Genomic DNA, 15,710 nt, shown 5'->3' on the forward strand with positions numbered 1-15,710 from the left:
TCTGCCACGCCGGTGTTTGCCAACCCGGACAGTGGGAATACCACCTCAACCGGCAACTTAGCCCAGCGACTGGACCAGCAACAACGTCCGAGGCCCAACGGTGTGAATTCACTGAGGGCCGCGCGCTGCGTCATTAGAGCCGCGCGTCACGAGTGTCCGCTTCCCCGAGGCCTCGTGCAGCCACACCGCGGATCCATCAGCGCGGAAACACCGAGGCCCGCGCGGCACCAGCGCAGTGCAGATCCATCCCGGTGACAAACAACGCAGTGCTGTTAACATCGGCGATCGACAAGCTGCTCATAAGCCGACCATGGGGCCTAAGAAGGTTCTGACAGCGGAGGAAGGTGACGATATTAAAAATCTCTGGACTTTTTATCAGAGGAGATTTCTGTTGTGAAGCAGCAACAGAAATCAATCATGGATCTGGTGGAGGAGGTGAAGGCATTACGGCTCCAGAATGCCGAGAAAGGCGGCATCTGGTGCAGCTGGAAAATAGAGTGGCTGAATTGGAGCAGTACACCAGAATTAACGACGTCATCATCACAGGTCTTCACATCAAACCACGGTCCTACGCACGGGCGGGTAACAGATGAGAGCGGAGGGGATCCCAGTGAACAGGAGGTCAGCTCTGTGGAAAAACAGGTTGCTGATTTCCTCCTATCTAAAGGTATAGAAATGGATTTAAATAACATTGAAGCGTGCCACCCTCTGCCCCGGAGAAATGACGGTGATAAACGAACCGTCATCATGAGATTCATCAACAGAAAACACAAAACAGCACTGTTAAAACAAGGAAGAAAACTGAAAGGGACAAACGTATTCATCAATGAAAATCTCACCAAACGGAATGCCGACATCGCCAGGAAAGCACGCTTCTTGAAGAAACAGGGAAAAATCCAGCACACATGGACTTCAAACTGTAAAATATTCATCAAACTGAACGGATCACCAGAACAAGCAAAAGTCATGGCAATAAGGAACATCGAGGAGCTGGACAAATATGAACAATAGTGTTTCTTAAAGTGAGGATCTGGACAAATATGACCAATAAGGTTATGAGGACACAAACACATCACAACACCATGACACAGACCAGAGGAACCTATTCATCTACTACCTATTCATCTACATCTGGAGACAAGAAGGATATAACTCAAAGGATTGCTGATCATGGAAAAGTAGAACTGAGAACATTTAAATACACAGACCACAATGTACTGGACTTGGAGCACGATATAGACCCGGACAATAATTTCTTCTCAAATATCAATGACAGTTGTTGCTATTATACAGATGAACAGTTTAATCGGATCATTAAACGGATAACAAATTATCAATAATCCATTTCAACAGCAGAAGTCTATATGCAAACTTTAACAACATTAAAGAATATTTAAGTCAGTTTAAAAAAATATTTAACATAATTGCTATATCAGAACATGGATCAATGAAGATAAAGGAATGGATTTTGAACTGGATGGATATGAATTTAATTGTGTAAACAGAAAAAAGTAAGAGTGGAGGAGGAGTGGCTGTGTATGTGGATAAGAACATGGATTATAAAATAGTAGACAATATGACAACTGTGATTGATAACTTATTAGAATGTATAACTATTGAAATATGTGAAGAAAAAAGAAAAAATGTATTAGTCCAGCTGTATATATAGAGCACCAGGATCTAGTATTGAAACATTCACTGACTGTATGGGAAAAATGTTCTCAAAAACTAATCAAAAAACTGTGTTCATTTGTGGTGACTTAATATTGATCTGCTCAATCCAAATAAGCATAAAATAACAGATGAATTTATCAGTATAATGTACAGTATGAGTTATATCCAAAATCACCAGGCCAAGCAGAATTACATCCCATATTTGCTACCTTAATTGATAATATATTCAGCAATGATATTGAGAATAACACTGTGAGTGGATTATTAATCAATGACATTAGTGATCATCTACCAGTTTCATCGTTTATAATAGAAACCATCGGCGGAATCAGCCAGAGGAGAAAATAAATACAGGCGAGTGCGGACAGAGGAAAACATGAAACACACTAAAGAAGGATTTACAGGAGGCAAACTGGGAAAAGGTATACAGTGAAAGTGACGTTGATAGTGCAATGAAACTTTTTTACAAATATTTACATCATTATATGATAAAACTGTCCAATTAAACAAGACTACAGAAAACCAAAAAATCCAAGCTCGACCCTGGATGACGAAAAGGGTTACGAAATGCATGTAATAAGAAAAATACACTGTATAGGAGATTCATAAAACTAAAGACTAAAGAGGCAGAAAATAGATATAAGAAATACAAAAATAGATTAACTAATATTATACGGGTATGTAGGAAGGAACTATTATAGTAACATATATATAATACCAAAACAATATTAAAGGAATATGGGATATATTAAATAGCATTATCAAAATGGTAATAAAAACAGAGTTACCCTCAGTATTTCATTGATAATAATGTCAAGAAGGAAAATAGGATGAGGTAGTCAACGGTTTAATAATTTTTTTGTAATATTGGACCAAGCTTGGCAAGAAAAAATTCCCGATTCCCCAACCTGAGGATGGGATAATAATCTCATAGAAAGAAATCCCTGTTCAATGTTCCTCACAGCAGTGGATGGAAATGAAATTATAGACCATTGTGGAATAATTGTAAATATAAAACATCTACCCGATTTAAATGAAATGGATATGGTGGTGGTAAAACAGGTCAATTGAATGGATTGTAGAACCATTAACATACATCTGTAACTTATCATTTCAAACCGGTAAATTTACCAATCAAATGAAAATAGCTAAGGTTGTGCCGCTGTATAAGACTGGGGATAGACACCACTTCACAAATTATAGACCTGTTTCTTTGCTTCCACAATTTTCCAAATTATTAGAAAAGTTATTCAATAATAGATTAGACAAATTCATAAATAAACATAAATTACTTACTGATAGTCAATATGGATTCAGAGCACATAGTTCAACATCACTTGCATTAATAGAATCAGTTGAGGAGATTACAAACGCCATAGACCACAAATTACATTCAGTTGGAATATTTATAGACCTTAAAAAGGCTTTTGATACAATTAATCATGACATATTAATCAATAAACTTGAACAGTATGGGATTAGGGGGTTGGTGTTGCACTGGGTGAGAAGCTACTTAAGTAACAGAAAACAGTTTGTGAAGTTGGGGGAATATACATCATCATGCTTGGACAATGCTTGTGGCGTCCCACAGGGGTCAGTATTGGGTCCAAAACTGTTTCTAATTTATATAAATGATATTGTCAATGTTTCCAAAATATTAAAATTAGTATTATTTGCAGATGACACAAGCATTTTTTGTTCAGGGGGGGATTTGCAGGAGTTACTGAGGAGGATCAGTATAGAAATGGGAAAATTGAAATATGGTTTGACAGAAATAAATTATCATTAAACTTAAGTAAAACAAAATACATGTTATTGGGCTATTGTAATACAGACATACAGGTTCAGTTACAAGTCGAGGGGGTAGATATTGAAAGGGTACATGAAAATAAGTTTCTGGGGGTGATAATAGATGATAAGATAAACTGGAAGACTCATATAAAACATATACAAAGTAAACTGTCAAGAAGCATTTCAGTTCTAAACAAAGCGAAACATATTCTGGACCACAACTCACTCCGCATTCTTTACTGCTCACTGGTTTTACCATATTTACAGTACTGTGCAGAGGTATGGGGTAATACTTATAAAGGTACAACACAATCACTATCAGTAATGCAGAAAAGAGCTATAAGAATTATTCATAATACTGGCTATAGAGATCATACAAATCCACTATTTTTACAATCCAAATTCTTAAAATTCACAGACTTGGTTCATTTTCAAACAGTACAAATTGTGTATAAAGCAATAAACAATTTACTTCCAGCAAATATTAAAAATATGTTTTTTAACAGATCAGGGGATTACAGTCTGAGGGGGAAATTTAATTTAAAGCATCAGTGGGCACGAACAACATTAAAAGGTTTCTGTATTTCTGTCTGTGGGGTGAGGATGTGGAACAGATTGGGAGTGGGGCTCAAGCAATGTCCAAGCATGAACCAGTTCAAACAGCGGTACAAAAATATGGTTTTTTCTGGGTATAGGGAGGAGGAAGGGTAATGAGGGTTAGGGTGTTTTTGTTTTTTGCTTCGGCTTGTAAATATATAGTATTTTGTATGTAAGTAGGTATGTGTAGGTGTATATTTATGTTTGTGTATATATATGTGTATATATGTATATGTGTATGTATGTTGATGTGTATATGTATGTGTATGTGTATATATATGTATATATATATATATTGATATCGGTTTAGGTGTGTAGGAATTTATGTGTATATGTGGCAAAGGGTATTACTGGTTGTGGGGAAGAAGGGGTAGGGATAAATAAGCTGATGCTTCACCCTACCCCTTTTCGGACATGTTGGGTACACAGTAGGAACTTTTTTTGTTGTTGTCTTTACTGATCTATCTTGTAATTGTTGTTGTTGTATCAAATGTTCGAAATAAACAATTTTCATTCATTCATTTTCATTCATTCATTCATTCATTCATTCATAATTTAGATTTTTCAGTCCAATTTGCACCAAACTTGGTACACATATGGATGCTAGTTTTGAAAAATGCCCAGGAAGTTCAAATTTGCCAGAGGTCAGTCATTGTCTGTCTGTGTGGTGGATGGCGTACTCCTCCCAGGTCATTTAGCTGATTTCTAACAAATCTTGGTATGTCAAAGGTTGACCATAAAACTGCCTTTACAGAAATCCTCTTGGCAAAGGTTAAATAATTTTTTGTCAGTTATTTTGAGGAACTTGATTTGGATGTGCAGTTTTACCATCATGATAGGAAAATGTTAATTCTCTTCTCAGTCATTTTGTGTGGATAATTTACACGATATCAAATGTAAATCAGTGTGAGGTTTCTTATAACTTGTAAGGGTGTTCTCCAATCTGATCACTGAATATGATTTGCACATGGTAACTGCACATTTAAAGTAGACTAGCGCGTTGCCCAAGGGAATCCATGGGCTCTAGATTGGGTAGTGTTTATAAAATAGGCAGCTGACATTTTTCAAGGGTGGTAATTATGCAAAGTTTCTATAATAATTTGGAAAGGCGTGCGAGTGTTATGTGTCGGACGCAGCTCGGAGAACCGACCAGCGTTTGAAGGACCCAGTATGAAATAAGCAGAGCACGGTACAAAGGCTAACTGAATTTAATACATAACAGTGATACAAAACATAACAAAAGAAAGTGCGGTCTGGCGTGGTGCGCTCCCAGCAGCGCTAACGGTCCGGAGCCAGAAGCTGTTCGGACCCAAGGACCCCGCCGACACCCCCCAGGTGGCCGCAACAAACCGAGTCTGTGAAAGAAGGAACCATTATGTGAGTCCACACTCTACACACAGAGAGAACACTTAAAGGTGTACAAACAGCAAACACTTCCTGGCTTGATTACTAATCAGCTTCCCAACCTGCAGGCATGGAACATCCAGTTCACAAAACTCCACTGCAGTGGAAGCCGATACATGACTAACATACAGCTCAATATAAAAAGGTGTGAGGGACACCACATTTACTGACTGTATAAATGTTAGTCACAAAATCTAACGTACCTCAGGAAGTGTGCTGACGAGCGTGAGACCTCACCCCCTCCTCTTTCACAGACTGTGCATCAAACCCTGGACGTTCTCTGCATCCACTGATGATGAGATGGCTCCCGAGACGACGATCTCACCCGTCTGGTCACAAGGTCGAGTCTCTGGCAAATACACACTGTATACTCCAGTCTTAAATGCCACCATGTTCCAATCCATATAGATGCACCTCAGCTGTGAGTCCTGACGAGCCGCAGGTGATCAGGGTGAGGTCCTGATAACCTCAGCAACACAGCCACTCAGTCCCAAATGCAAGCCACCTGGAAGGAAAAACAAAAGACAGAAACAAAAAGGCAGCCAGGCCCCCCAGCCATACAACAGTGAGTCCAGAATGTTTATTGAACCTTAGACCTTATACCGCAACGATTTTTTAGAAGAAGAAATCAACCCTTTTATTTCCTGTTAATTATGTAAATTTTTTAAATGTTAATTTACTGTCTTGGCCAAGACATAATAAAATCATCTGTGCTTATTTATTTATTTGTCTGTCTGTCTGTTAGCAGGATTACGTCAAAACTACTTCACAGATTCTCACCAAATTTGCACCACAGGTAGATATTAGGGCATGGAAGAGTTCACTGAACTTTGGAGGTGATCTGGACCGGATTCTGGATCAAGATTTCACTTCATATAGGCTTTGAAGTATTACGTCAAAACTACTTCACGGATTCTCACCAAATTTGCACCACATATAGATATTAGGGAATGGAAGACGTCACAAAATTTTGGAGATGATGTGATCTGGATCCGGATTGGCGGGTTCCAGAAATCTGTGACTGCTCTTGTCATCACTATTATTATTATTATAATTATTACTACTATTTTGTCATTTGATTTTAAAATGAACCACAATAGAAATGTGTTTTCACTTTCTTGTGTCATCTGTGTATTTTTAACATATATACAATTATATTGTGTACTTACATTGAACCTATTAAATAAAATCATGCACGCACACATGCACACAGTCGCCACTTTGTTTTTAATATATAGATGATTTTCATCTATATATACAAGGTCTGTTAGAAAAGAATCTGACCTTTTTATTTTTTTCAAAAACCATATGGATTTGAATCACGTGTGATTGCATCAGCCAAGCTTGAACCTTCGTGCGCATGCGTGAGTTTTTTCACGCCTGTTGGTTGCGTCATTCGCCTGTGAGCAGGCTTTGTGTGAGCAGTGGTCCACCCCTCTCGTCGGATTTTTATTGCGAATAAAATGTCTGAACGATTTGGAGCGTTGCTGCATCAAATTTTTCCAGAAACTGTGAGAGACCTCCAGGTGGACACCATTCGGAAAATTCAGATGGCTTTCAGGGACGATTTTATGGGGATTACACAGATTAAGGAGTGCTCCAGCCGGTTTAAAGACCGCACACAGCGTCTGAGAGCGCGGTGCACTCCGAGCGCCGATCGACAGGCTGAAACAACCAGATCATTTCCAACGTGAAAGCTTTGTTGATCCGGGACGTCGTCTGACTTACACAACAATGGCAGAAGATGTGGACATCAGTACTTTTTCGGCACATTCCACTGTTACAGGAGTTTTTTTCATGGAAAGAGGAGCGGAGGGATGCGCCACCGTGCCGTTCATGGCGCGGCACAAACCACCTCCATGTTGGTCTCACATGACGGCGTTTCCAGACAGCTTTTCAGTCGTGTGACTATCTGAGAAATTGTGCATGAGCTGGACATGCCCAACATGTCCTGTGAGGCTTCATCACGGCGTTGCTTTGCACCATGCGGCCCACCGCGATGCGCGGAATTCCTCCGCAGTCTGTCTCAAAGTGCTGATGTCCACGTCTTCCGCAAGTCCTGTGCTAGTCAGACGAGTCCCGGATCAACAGAGCGTCCAGTTTGGAAATGAACAGCACATTCCACTGTTACAGTGAGTTTTTGTCATGGAAAGAGGAGTGGAGGGAATGCTCCCCATGCCGCTCATGGCGCGGGACAAAAGCACCTCCGTGTTGCATGGTGCAAGCAACGCCGTGATGAAGCCTCACAGGACATGTTGGAGCATGTCCAGCTCATCACAATTTCTCGGATAGTCAACACGACTGAAAAGCCGAGTGAAAAGCCGTCTGAAAGCCGTCCTGTGAGACCAACCACGGAGGTGGTTTTGTGCCGCGCCATGACGCGGCACGGTGGCGCATCCCTCCGCTCCTCTTTCCATGAAAAAAAACTCCTGTAACAGTGGAATGTGCCGAAAAAAGTACGGATGTCCACGTCTTCTTCCATTGTTGTGTAAGTCAGACGACGTCCCGGATCAACAAAGCCTTCACGTTGGGAAATGATCTGGTTGTTTTCAGCCTGTCGATCGGCGCTCAGAGTGCACCGCGCTCTCAGACGCTGTGGGCGGTCTTTAAACCGGCTGTAGCACTCCTTAATCTTTGTAATCCCCATCAAAATCGTCCCGAAAGCCATCTGAATTTTCCGAATGGTGTCCACCAGGAGGGCTCTCACAGTTTCTGGAAAAATCTGAGGCAGCAAAAGCTCCAAATCGTTCAGACATTTTATTCGCAATAAAATCCGACGAGAGGGGTGGACCACGCTCACAGTGAATGACCGCAACCGACAGGCGTGAAAACATCACGCATGTGCATGAAGGTTCAAGCTTGGCTGATGCTATCACACGTGATTCAAATCCAAATGGTTTTTGAAAAAAATAAAATGGTCGGATACTTTTCTAACAGACCTCGTACATTCTGGACTCACACCCCCTGCGGGAATGGCATGAGTCCAGAATATAATATCAACAGCCATTGTTCACTGTTAGCTAATGTCCGTAGTTACTTCAAAAATATTCATCCTATCAACATTTCCTTTTGGCAGCATTCATCCTTGACCCAACATACTTTAGCAAACCAAATGGCAAATGTCAGCTCTACCCAGTTTGTCCATGATCAAAATTACACACATGCACACACGCATGCACAGAGAGCTTTCTGTATTTTCTGCATTCTGCCGTAAGCAGGTCCTTGTAGTTTTACACACCCACAAACGGAGACGGTGGCTGAAGACATCAAATACAATACAGGTGTCACTCATGGTAACGGCAACAAGACACATAACTTACTAATGGTAATGGCAAAATGACACTTAACCAGTGGTGGGCACAGTTCTACTAATCTGCTAACTGCTAATTAGTAAAGGTAACTTTTTTTTTATCTTTTCAGATATTTTTGAAACCATCAGTAGACCAATTAGCTTCGGCTAAATTTAGTTCTGCTAACGTTCAGTCCGCAAACATTTCTTTGCTGGCATAGTGAGTAAAGATTAATGGTCAAAAAACATTTATAAACCCTAAAATCATACATGTTAAATTCCTGTTTGTTGTATGTATCTGAGCAGCTGCAGCTGCTTGCACTGTGTTCCTGCTTGAAAGACACCAGCAGCACCTGGCAGCAGCAGGCAGTGTGCATAAAGACAGAAGCTCTGGCTCATTGTTTGCTTGGGATTTGTAATCGCCTTTGATTTTACTCAGAAGCCTCAGTGGCGCTTAAACTCAAAACTGGCTTATCAGGAGCCAATAGTGTACCGAGTCTGGACTAAAAGTTAGCGGGTAGCTGTAACATCCGCTAAATTTTTTAGTGGTTTATCGGTTTAGTTAGCGGATTAGCCGCGGTCCCACCGAATAATGAAGGATGAAGAAGGAGCCACGCACCCTGTTTTTTTTGTTTCGTGAGCTATCGTGGCAGTATAGTGGCTCAGAGTGGCTCTTAGAGGCATTATCTTCAGTTAACGAGGCTCCTCTCTGAGCATGGCGCTAATTTCAAGATGTTCAAAATTTAGCAACAATAGCATGGCGCAGTTTGTGTTCAAGTTACTGCGACGGCTTAGAGGCATTTGCGTGGTGCTTACGAGTCTGCAAAAAGTCCATTATCCGTGTGCCTGGCACCTTCCCAGGACTTGAGAGGCTATTTTTGGAACAGCTCTCCTCTTGCACACACAATTCCACCTGCTCTGTGCGCTGGACTATTTTGTAGTGGATTAATCATTTTCTGCTAAACCTTGGATGCTGAAAACACCTCTTCTAGAATCAGAGGACTGTTTCATCTGGACACTTTTTTTTCCTCTCTTTCCTGCTCCATGTGGAATGTATTTTGAACAGCTTAAGGTAATTATTTTTAATGTTTTTAATAAACATGTTTTTTTTTATAAAAGTATGTCTGTATGTTGATATCTGTTGTATGTAAAAGTATGTTGATTTAATATCTTGTTAATGGATCACATGAGCTCCGCTGTGTGTGCGCACTGACGCAGTGACTCATCATCACGCTTCAAACGAGCATTTAGGCAGAACGCCAGCTCACAAAAGAGTGATATTTCAGTCAATATTGGACAAACACAAAGTTAAAATTTGGGTGACTGCGTGAAAGTGGATGTGTGTTTAAAGCCATGGAAGATAATAACTCCAGTGGAGCAGCTAAGAGCAGGAGCTGTGCGGCAACACAGGTGGAGAGCCCGCAAAAGACCGATTTTGAAGACATAACACAAAGTTGGTGGTTGGCTCTCACTGCGGTATTGTATCACTTCCTGTTCCGGAGCACAGCGGTGTTTTTCTGTATCTGTTAGCTGTTTAATCTGCGCAGTTAGATTGATCTCGTTATCTAGATTACGATTTGTTTCCCAGTGTAATCTTTACGTGCCTTACCTAAGCACTCCTTCTGCTGACTCACCTCTAAATTATTTACACATTATTCACTTTGCGTGTTTCTAGGAATCCGCTAGCTTAGCGTAGCTACTGGCTCTTTAGCCGATTTAGCATGGCGGCTTTCTCCGCTCTCTCCCGCACTTTTTCTGCTCTCGGGGTGTGAAATGTCTTAGGTATTCCTCGGGCCTCCTTTTAGCAGTAACGGTACTTGTAATAAGTGTAGCTTATTCGTAGCTTTGGAGGCCAGGCTGGGCGAATTGGAGACTCGGCTCCGCACCGTGGAAAATTCTACAGCTACCCAGGCCCCTGTAGTCGGTGCGGACCAAGGTAGCTTAGCCGCCGTTAGTTCCCCCCTGGCAGATCCCGAGCAGCCGGGAAAGCAGGCCAACTGGGTGACTGTGAGGAGGAAGCGTAGTTCTAAACAGAAGCCCCGTGTACACCGCCAACCCGTTCACATCTCTAACCGTTTTTCCCCACTCGACGATACACCCGCCGAGGATCAAACTCTGGTTATTGGCGACTCTGTTTTGAGAAATGTGAAGTTAGCGACACCAGCAACCATAGTCAGTTGTCTTCCGGGGGCCAGAGCAGGCGACATTGAAGGAAATTTGAAACTGCTGGCTAAGGCTAAGCGTAAATTTGGTAAGATTGTAATTCACGTCGGCAGTAATGACACTCGGTTACGCCAATCGGAGGTCACTAAAATTAACATTAAATCGGTGTGTAACTTTGCAAAAACAATGTCGGACTCTGTAGTTTTCTCTGGGCCCCTCCCCAATCAGACCGGGAGTGACATGTTTAGCCGCATGTTCTCCTTGAATTGCTGGCTGTCTGAGTGGTGTCCAAAAAATGAGGTGGGCTTCATAGATAATTGGCAAAGCTTCTGGGGAAAACCTGGTCTTGTTAGGAGAGACGGCATCCATCCCACTTTGGATGGAGCAGCTCTCATTTCTAGAAATCTGGCCAATTTTCTTAAATCCTCCAAACCGTGACTATCCAGGGTTGGGACCAGGAAGCAGAGTTGTAGTCTTACACACCTCTCTGCAGCTTCTCTCCCCCTGCCATCCCCTCATTACCCCATCCCCGTAGAGACGGTGCCTGCTCCCAGACTACCAATAACCAGCAAAAATCTATTTAAGCATAAAAATTCAAAAAGAAAAAATAATATAGCACCTTCAACTGCACCACAGACTAAAACAGTTAAATGTGGTCTATTAAACATTAGGTCTCTCTCTTCTAAGTCCCTGTTGGTAAATGATATAATAATTGATCAACATATTGATTTATTCTGCCTTACAGAAACCTGCTTACAGCAGGATGAATATGTTAGTTTAAATGAGTCAACACCCCCGAGTCACACTAACTGTCAGAATGCTCGTAGCACGGGCCGGGGCGGAGGATTAGCAGCAATCTTCCATTCCAGCTTATTAATTAATCAAACACCCAGACAGAGCTTTAATTCATTTGAAAGCTTGACTCTTAGTCTTGTCCATCCAAATTGGAAGTCCCAAAAACCAGTTTTATTTGTTATTATCTATCGTCCACCTGGTCGTTACTGTGAGTTTCTCTGTGAATTTTCAGACCTTTTGTCTGACTTAGTGCTTAGCTCAGATAAGATAATTATAGTGGGTGATTTTAACATCCACACAGATGCTGAGAATGACAGCCTCAACACTGCATTTAATCTATTATTAGACTCTATTGGCTTTGCTCAAAATGTAAATGAGTCCACCCACCACTTTAATCATATCTTAGATCTTGTTCTGACTTATGGTATGGAAATAGAAGACTTAACAGTATTCCCTGAAAACTCCCTTCTGTCTGATCATTTCTTAATAACATTTACATTTACTCTGATGGACTACCCAGCAGTGGGGAATAAGTTTCATTACACTAGAAGTCTTTCAGAAAGCGCTGTAACTAGGTTTAAGGATATGATTGAAGTGCCTGACTCCGTGGTATAACTCACAAACTCGTAGCTTAAAGCAGATAACCCGTAAGTTGGAGAGGAAATGGCGTCTCACTAACTTAGAAGATCTTCACTTAGCCTGGAAAAAGAGTCTGTTGCTCTATAAAAAAGCCCTCCGTAAAGCTAGGACATCTTTCTACTCATCACTAATTGAAGAAAATAAGAACAACCCCAGGTTTCTTTTCAGCACTGTAGCCAGGCTGACAAAGAGTCAGAGCTCTATTGAGCTGAGTATTCCATTAACTTTAACTAGTAATGACTTCATGACTTTCTTTGCTAACAAAATTTTAACTATTAGAGAAAAAATTACTCATAACCATCCCAAAGACGTATCGTTATCTTTGGCTGCTTTCAGTGATGCCGGTATTTGGTTAGACTCTTTCTCTCCGATTGTTCTGTCTGAGTTATTTCATTAGTTACTTCATCCAAACCATCAACATGTTATTAGACCCCATTCCTACCAGGCTGCTCAAGGAAGCCCTACCATTATTTAATGCTTCAATCTTAAATATGATCAATCTATCTTTGTTAGTTGGCTATGTACCACAGGCTTTTAAGGTGGCAGTAATTAAACCATTACTTAAAAAGCCATCACTTGACCCAGCTATCTTAGCTAATTATAGGCCAATCTCCAACCTTCCTTTTCTCTCAAAAATTCTTGAAAGGGTAGTTGTAAAACAGCTAACTGATCATCTGCAGAGGAATGGTCTATTTGAAGAGTTTCAGTCAGGTTTTAGAATTCATCATAGTACAGAAACAGCATTAGTGAAGGTTACAAATGATCTTCTTATGGCCTCAGACAGTGGACTCATCTCTGTGCTTGTTCTGTTAGACCTCAGTGCTGCTTTTGATACTGTTGACCATAAAATTTTATTACAGAGATTAGAGCATGCCATAGGTATTAAAGGCACTGCGCTGCGGTGGTTTGAATCATATTTGTCTAATAGATTACAATTTGTTCATGTAAATGGGGAATCTTCTTCACAGACTAAAGTTAATTATGGAGTTCCACAAGGTTCTGTGCTAGGACCAATTTTATTCACTTTATACATGCTTCCCTTAGGCAGTATTATTAGACGGTATTGCTTAAATTTTCATTGTTACGCAGATGATACCCAGCTTTATCTATCCATGAAGCCAGAGGACACACACCAATTAGCTGAACTGCAGGATTGTCTTACAGACATAAAGACATGGATGACCTCTAATTTCCTGCTTTTAAACTCAGATAAAACTGAAGTTATTGTACTTGGCCCCACAAATCTTAGAAACATGGTGTCTAACCAGATCCTTACTGTGGATGGCATTACCCTGACCTCTAGTAATACTGTGAGAAATCTTGGAGTCATTTTTGATCAGGATATGTCATTCAAAGCGCATATTAAACAAATATGTAGGACTGCTTTTTTGCATTTACGCAATATCTCTAAAATCAGAAAGGTCTTGTCTCAGAGTGCTGCTGAAAAACTAATTCATGCATTTATTTCCTCTAGGCTGGACTATTGTAATTCATTATTATCAGGTTGTCCTAAAAGTTCCCTAAAAAGCCTTCAGTTAATTCAAAATGCTGCAGCTAGAGTACTGACGGGGACTAGAAGGAGAGAGCATATCTCACCCATATTGGCCTCTCTTCATTGGCTTCCTGTTAATTCTAGAATAGAATTTAAAATTCTTCTTCTTACTTATAAGGTTTTGAATAATCAGGTCCCATCTTATCTTAGGGACCTCGTAGTACCATATCACCCCAATAGAGCGCTTCGCTCTCAGACTGCAGGCTTACTTGTAGTTCCTAGGGTTTGTAAGAGTAGAATGGGAGGCAGAGCCTTCAGCTTTCAGGCTCCTCTCCTGTGGAACCAGCTCCCAATTCAGATCAGGGAGACAGACACCCTCTCTACTTTTAAGATTAGGCTTAAAACTTTCCTTTTTGCTAAAGCTTATAGTTAGGGCTGGATCAGGTGACCCTGAACCATCCCTTAGTTATGCTGCTATAGACGTCGACTGCTGGGGGGTTCCCATGATGCACTGTTTCTTTCTCTTTTTGCTCTGTATGCACCACTCTGCATTTAATCATTAGTGATCGATCTCTGCTCCCCTCCACAGCATGTCTTTTTCCTGGTTCTCTCCCTCAGCCCCAACCAGTCCCAGCAGAAGACTACCCCTCCCTGAGCCTGGTTCTGCTGGAGGTTTCTTCCTGTTAAAAGGGAGTTTTTCCTTCCCACTGTAGCCAAGTCCTTGCTCACAGGGGGTCGTTTTGACCGTTGGGGTTTTACATAATTATTGTATGGCCTTGCCTTACAATATAAAGCGCCTTGGGGCAACTGTTTGTTGTGATTTGGCGCTATATAAAAAAATTGATTGAAAGTTAAAAGTTGTATCATGATAACTTGTAAGCTGCGGAAGAAATAAAGAAATATATATATATATTTTTTTTTTTTTGAAAATGATCCACAGGTGTATATAATAAAACGGCCACCTCATTCTATATGCAGAACGGCACCACGCGCAAAAGAGCGCTTTTGCAGAAATAAACGGACGAACACAAACTTAAAAGTGGATTCACGTTGTAAAAATGATTGTGTTTAAAGCCAAGGAAAAAATAAAGCCAGCAAGCCACGGATGGAAAGGAAGCCACTTAGAAAGAGCACAGAGGCGGATGTCCATGAAAGGACAACAGCAGCGCGTGCGCAAAAGAGCGATTTTGCAGAAATAAACGGACAAACAAAGTTTTGTGTGTTTAAAGTGCAGAAGAAAAGCCAGAGAGCCGCGGAACCAGCGAGGAGCACAGAGGCGGCTCTCCAGGAACCCGTGGTTCGGGTCTAGCTGGTCTGGTGGATTACAGGTGGACAGCAGCCTGGCGCACAGCGCACAACTGCGGAACTGTGCTGGAGCGTCTATTTTTGGACTGCGTTTAAAAAAAAGAAAAGAAGGGACATCTTTAAATGCTGCTGTGAATCTGTGAATTGAAAACCCACACTTTGAAGGGACCAGATGTGGGAGGGCGGGAGGTTTGGACCAAACTCATGCCTAAAAGTGCGCCAACATGGCGTTATCATGGCGCTATCATGGCACTACGTGGATTAGTGTGGCTGATGCGAGCCATTCGAGGCTGTAATGACAGGTCGGTCGTGGCTCACTAGAGGCTGCTACGCGGCACATGCACATAAATCAATAATACTAACAGCACTGTCAAACTAACATGAACCACAATAACATTTAAAACCCCGAACTCCCACGGTGCATTGCAGCACAACGACCATTGTTCAGTGTTGTTAGCTAATATCACTAATTTCTCCAAAAATATTAGTCTTTTCTGCAGCATTCATCCTTGACCAAAAATAAATAAGCATACCAAACGGCAAATGTCAGTTCTCCCCAGT

At 41.2% G+C, this 15,710-nt stretch overlaps 1 protein-coding gene across 1 annotated transcript in view; it reads right to left on the reverse strand.

The window, feature by feature from the left end:
* Nucleotides 1–15,710, reverse strand: part of ank1a (ankyrin 1, erythrocytic a) — a 413,130-nt gene that overhangs the window by 341,150 nt on the left and 56,270 nt on the right. The gene's annotated exons all lie outside the window — the stretch shown is intronic.

Source organism: Thalassophryne amazonica, chromosome 5, assembly GCF_902500255.1.
Source record: "Thalassophryne amazonica chromosome 5, fThaAma1.1, whole genome shotgun sequence".
Lineage (NCBI taxonomy): Eukaryota > Metazoa > Chordata > Actinopteri > Batrachoidiformes > Batrachoididae > Thalassophryne > Thalassophryne amazonica.